Raw genomic sequence first — 6,395 nt, 5'->3', positions numbered from 1 at the left:
CTCAGTGCATCTTCTGTTGCCAGCAAGGCTCAGGATGACATCAGGACCTGGGAATGGAGACAACAGGATCAGGATCAGTCCCAAAACACACACCAGGTGAAGCCTGGAGTCCCAAAACCAACATTCCCAGTGAAGCAACCTGGTTTTCCTATGGCCTCCAACTATGCTGTGTCCCTAGCATCACCCAGTCCTGAACTGGGGGGCTGCAGGGGTGTGGAAATGTTGGAGGGCCCCAGTTTAGGCATTGAAACATAGAGGCCATCCCTTTAGAGATGAAGGCACCATGGAGCCCCAGCTTGGTCCCAGGGGGGTGACATTTGGGCGGTGGGACAGAGCAATAGGGGATTATCCACATCATAAATAATCAGGGAATTTGCCTGAATATGCATGATTCAAGGGCAGGGGACCTGTTGGCTGCACCTCAGGGCTGTCACCCTCCAGGACACAGCTCCTCTGGTTTACAGCAGCAAGCCAGGATAGGGTGACATGGACAGTTGGATCCAGAAGGCTGTCCCCTCTCCCAGGCTGTCGCTATCACAGCCAGTGGCAGGGTGCTGTCACTGGAGCCCCCAACCCAAACCGCACCAAACCCCTCCTCACAGACCATATGCCCACCATGGCATTGCTCCCAGCTCCAGAGCCCTGTCTGTCCTTGGCATTGCTCTAGCATGGCACCACACACACCCTGGAGTGCTAGCAGAGCACCTGTGCAGCACGCTTGGTGCACACACCTTGCAGAGTGCCCTTGTGGCATCCAGAGCTTGGGACATGGGGCCCACTTGATGTCCCAGCTCCTGCAGCAGAACACCCATCCCACACCATAGCTATTGGCAGGGCAAATCCCTGTTATCCCAACAAGCAGCAGATGGGATACCCTGCCCTTCCCACCCACCAGCATCACAGCCTCGGCAGGCTCCAGGCAGGAGGCAGATCCCGTCGCACCGGCACACACAGCACTGCTCGTGACCCCGGCACCATCTTATTTTGTGTTTGCTGGAGGTTTTTCTAAACCTGCTAAGAAGTAGCCTGAGGATTTCCTGGAGCCGTAAATAGGCCAGTCTGATCTGCTGTCAGAGTCACATTTTCTGTGACTCAGGCAGGCCCCTCAGCAGCACTTGCGGTTTCGGTGCAAAGTGCACAGCTGAGCAAAGCTCGTTCTCAACCCGGCACAAACTGGACACTGCCTGAGGCACCATGGGATCCCCACAGCCAGTGACCCCTACGCCTGGAGACACCAGCATGTCAGTGGTGCTGCCAGGATGTGGCCACAGTGGCACTTCCCTGGCACTTCCTGGTACAGTTTGGCTTTGCTTCAGGCTCCAAGGACCAAGTGTCCAAGGCAGGAGCAAGGACCCAGGGCTGGCTGACCCCTGTGGCTCCTTGCTGGCAGCACCAGAGAAATCAGCAGCACCCAGGACCTTCCCACTGGTCCCAGCAATCCCAACCAGCACCACAAAAATCCCTGAATCAGAATAAAATTCTCTCTTCCACCTCCACACCTAGAAAGCCCTCATCTATTACTGAAAATGGATAAGTGATGGTGCTGGGTGACATTGCTGTCACCACATCCCAGTGACACCAGCACAGGCAGGCTCCACCCCAGCTGGGCACTGGCTGTGGTTGAGCAGAGGGAAACACAGTGACAGCAGTATGGGGCTCCCACAAATGCCCCCCGTCCTGGATAGAGCCAAGGAATCACCACCAGTGTCACCCACTGATACCAGTGCCAACATCCCCTGCTGTGCCAGGACATTGATGTAGTGGTGGGACAGACCTGTCAGGATGGGACAGCTGCACCAGCACTCACCACTGGCACTGTCCCAGCACTATCTAGGCTGGCTGAGGGCCCTCCTTGCTGCTCACCGGGGACAGGGATGGGGACAAAACTCCAGCGAGGGATATGCAGGGTCCCCGGTGTGCCAGGCTGGCAGCTCCACGTTGCTGTCGGGCCCTTTGCCCTCGCCGAGTAAATAATTAATCAGGCTTTTGCTAGGTTCCCTCCTTCGATCATTAATCATTTAACCTCTGTGCTAAACAAGATGAGGATATTCCAGAAGCAGAACCAAGCAGGGAGATGCTGTAACCCAGCTGGCTGCTGGGGTTCGGGGGGTAACCCTGCCTGTGGCCCCTGCCGAGCACAAATCCTCCCAGTGCTGACCCACTGCATTCCTCCCCGGGATTAGGCAACACCACAGGGGCTGTTTTGTAAGAGACTTAATGGCTGGACAAATGGTGTGAGGAGGGAATGGCAAGGGCTGCCAGCACCCTGGCACTGTGGCTGGTGCTCTAGGGGGGTAAGTCAGAATGCCAAAATACATGAAGACCAGACCCCTCAGCCCCATCCCAAATCCACAGAGCCCTCTCTCTCCCTGTGCTGGGGATGAAGGATCTGGGGGTGCCTGGTGCCGGTTCCCTTTTTCTGGACCAAGGGGCTCAGCAAGCCCCTCTCTCCCCAAACTTGGGTGTTGGCTGCTTTTCTGGGGGCTTCTGCAGCTACCCCAGCCCACCTCAGATGCCCTCAACTGAAGAGAGCATTTGGGATGCACCTCCTCCCCCAGCAGAGCTGAGCATCCTGGCCCAGAGAGTAGCCCCCCATGATGCAGGGGTGTGCCCACCCTTCTCCCACTGCATCCCACCACTCTCTCAGGGCCGTGGGCTTCAGGTAGGGCACTAATGAGGGCTGGGCTTGCTCGATTAAGAAGCTGTGTATGGGTCTGTCTGGAAGTGACAGGTGAGCATGCTCCCTTCACTGGCTCCAGCTTCCCCTGGGTAATCCCTGTTACTCCTAACAACATGCCAGGAATCCAGTAGTGTGACCAGGGCCATCAGGATGTCACTGACAGAGCTGCACTCAGCACCCACGCACCAGGTAATAAAGTGGTGGCCATCCCACAGCTCTTCCCTGCCTGTCCCTTCGATGGCACCCAGAATAGTGGCCATGAGCCAGGAAAATCCAGCACAGGAGCCCTGTTGGGTGTCTGGCACCCACTTGATTGATCTAGTTCCCGCTGCAATTCCTCCTGCAATGCAGGCAAACCCTCCCAGCTCAGTGGGCTCATTAATCAAGGAAAGCTCATTACCAGCACGCGGTCCCTCGGCTCAGCAGGAGAAGGTGGCCAGCCCGCCCGTGGTCCAGCTGGCGCAGCGGACGTTTGCCAAGGGGTCTCTGCCCGCCCCAGCACTTCCTCAAACACCACCTCAGCAGTGGGAAGTTTCCGGAAAGCCGAGCAGAGTTGTGAGCTAGGATGTGGTGCAACAGCCAGGCCAGCCCCAGCAGAGCAGCGAGGCCTCAGCGTGGTGAGGCACTGACCACAGCTGCCAGGAGGGACAAGAAGGCTGGATGTGAGGCGGTGTGACCCCGGGGTGACAGAAGGATGGGGCAGGGCTTTCAGCAGGAGAGGAAGGAAGAGCCAGGCAGGGTGATCTCTGGGAAGTGAGAGCTCAGCACTGCTGCAGCAGGAACCGGGTACCAAGGACAGGGCGTTGTGGGGCAGCAGGACAAGCCGAGCTCTGGCCACTGGGCAGAAAAGGACAAGCAGGCAGGTGGCTCCCAGCACCCCAGGACCCCTGTGGATTCCCAGAAAAGGCAGTAGGCTGCAAGCACCGGGGTTCCTGTGGGCACAGGGGACAAAGCTGAGCGGCAGAAGGACCTGTGGGAACAGGGCTGGCCACCAGTGGGAACAGGATTCTTCAGCCACCAAGCTCCAGGCTCACACCACTGGGCAACCAGACTCACACCACAACAACTTTTACCCTTTCCTGCCTAAATTCAGGAAAGATCCTCAGACAAGGGGCCACGGCCAGCCAGAATGAGGCCAATGTCACCAGTGTCCCTGCTGGATCCAGGGGGTGAATGTGACGTCCCCAACAGACCTCCCAGAGCCACCACAGATTCCCCACCCAGCTGAGAATCGAAAGCACCACATCCTCACCCCTAAACTGCCCAAGCAGAATCCTCAGCAAGCACTGATTTCCCCAAACTCCACAGACCCCTTCCCACCCAAACCCTCCACACTCCACCTCAGTGGGTGCCCACCTGCTCAGCAGCACCCAAGGTATTTCCTGGGAAGGTGAGACTTTTTCATTTTCAAGATCTTCTCAGCCAAAGAAATTGCAAATGATATTCAAACTCCCCAGGCGCTGTTCAGGGATCAGGTTCAGGCTTGTGGAATCACAATCCAGAGGTGGAATTGCTTCTCTGGAGCCTCCTCCCTCTGCCATGAGTTGCCAATTCCAGGTGGTTCATGTGAAGAAGCCGGAGGGTGCCCAGCCCCCTGCTCAGGGGCCTGAGGGCTCACACATGCACCAGGGTGTGCCCCGACAGGGGAGCTGCCCCAAGCCAGCTCTGTGTGCAGGTGGAGGGTGTGCAGAGAGGTGGGAGGTGGGCAGTGATGAGGTAGGTGAGAAGTTAGGAGCAAGGGGGCAGGAAAACTGAGAGTTCCTGGTTTCCCCAAGGTCCCACCTGCATTCCCCTTCCCCCATGGAAGCAAAACCTGGGAAGGTGAAACATGTCAGGTGGCACCAACAAACACATGAGTTTGCATCAGCAAACAGCGTTCCCTTCCAAGGTATTGCTGCCTGCCTCACAAATCTAGCCAGAAAAGGGGCAAATACAGCCAGAAATGAGCAAATCCAGTCAAAAAAGTGGTAAATCCAACCAGAAATAGGGAAATCCAGCCAGAAAGGGGGTAAATACATCTGGCAATGCTGTCACTACCCACTGAGTTCCACTGGAATGCTCTCAGCTCCTGACACACTTTATGGAAGCTGCCAGCAAACTAGGTCAGGAAGCCAAACCCCATGTGCACAGCCACCCCAGAGGAGCCCCAATGTCCCAGGGTCTGGTGATGCTGGGGGGGGCTGTGCCAACAGCCTGGATGCAGAGGATGGGTCCCTGTCCCTGATGGGTCCCCCTGGGAACCATGGCACCTCGTTCCTCCATGAGAAATCAGCCCCATCACCCAACATCCAGCACTAAAACCATGCAGGTCCCTGTTTCGCTTTCCCGTAAGTGGGAAGTGAAAGTGTCATGGGGAAGGGGTGACCCCTCCAGCTGTGGATGGGGTGCACCCTTTTCCATCCCTGATGCCCTCTAGCCTCCTCTTCATGCTCATTGGGGTGCAGCTCTAGCCCATGCACAGGCCCTGTCCCCAACAGCAGGGTCACTCCATACCAGAACCATCCCCTGGATCCCCCACAGCACTGCAGATAAGCCAAGGCAGGGGGTGCTGCAGCAGAGACAGAAGTACAGGGACTGCCAACCACATGCACCCACCCCCACTTTGTACAAAACTTTCTACACAGCCGGGCTCTCCCTCACCTGTAGATTTGGGGGACCCATCTGCCAAGCGTCCCCAAGCATCAAACCCCCCACAGCCACAGAGTCCTGCCACAGGAGCTGCATCACTCTCTGCCTCCCACGAGACACCCCCCAAAATCTCAAGGGCTCACCTTGTTCTGAAGCTAAGTTGTGGCAGCAAACTCATCCTCAGTATTGCTCCAAATATCCCTATCCCTGATGTCCTGGCTGTGGCCCATAATAATGCATCCCCAGTAGCGGCTGGAGCACCCCCAGAAAACCACCATAAGCTCTTGGAGGAGCTTTCCTTGCTACCTTTCTCCCAGCACCCCAGAATAGCCACCCACCCATAGCACTCAGCTCTGTGCCTCCAAAATTTGGCTTTTGGGGCTGAACCCACAAATTTAATTTGCTGTCCCTGCAATGGTGCTAGACCTAGGAACCCCCCGTGCAGGTGCAGCCCGTGGGCACCCCAAACACCAGCCCGATGGCCCCAGCAGCATGAAGGTGTCCTGTGGAACCAGCTTGCCATTACTGGAGGACAAAGCAACCACCATCCCAGTTCCAGCTGCACAGCACTGGCAAAGCTCCAGGCCTTGCCAGACAGACTGGGAAGCAGTGAGGAAGAAGAGGAGGAAAGCAAATGAAGCTTCACCAGCATCACCTGGCATCTGGGTGCTGTTGGAAGTTGTTAGTGTGGCACAGGCATTGCTGGCAGGGGCCAGCAGCTGACGCTGTTTTTTGGCTATAAACAGGGACATGCCAGATCCCCAGCAAAAAACAAATCTGCCAGCTGGGCCCTCGGGGTCCCCTTTTCCCAGCTTCACCCCTGGCATGGGCAGCATAACCACCCAGTGTCCCCCAACACGTCACTCACCCCAACCAGACAACAGGACCCCTGCAGTGGCACAGGAATGGGGGCTATCAGCAATGCCAGGGCTCCCTGGAGACTGGGACTGAGCTGGGTTATACTGGGGTTGAGCTGGGGTCTGCTCAGGGGAGCTGAGATATACTGGAAGTGAACTGGGAAGGCTGGGATTGAACTGGGGTTAAGCTGAGATGTGTTGGTATCAAGCTGGGAAGTGTTGGGGTGAAT

The sequence above is a fragment of the Fringilla coelebs genome (genome assembly GCF_963513975.1).
Source record: "Fringilla coelebs genome assembly, chromosome: 2".
In the NCBI taxonomy this organism is placed as follows: Eukaryota; Metazoa; Chordata; class Aves; order Passeriformes; family Fringillidae; genus Fringilla; species Fringilla coelebs.
Note: the sequence above shows the minus strand (reverse complement) of the source record.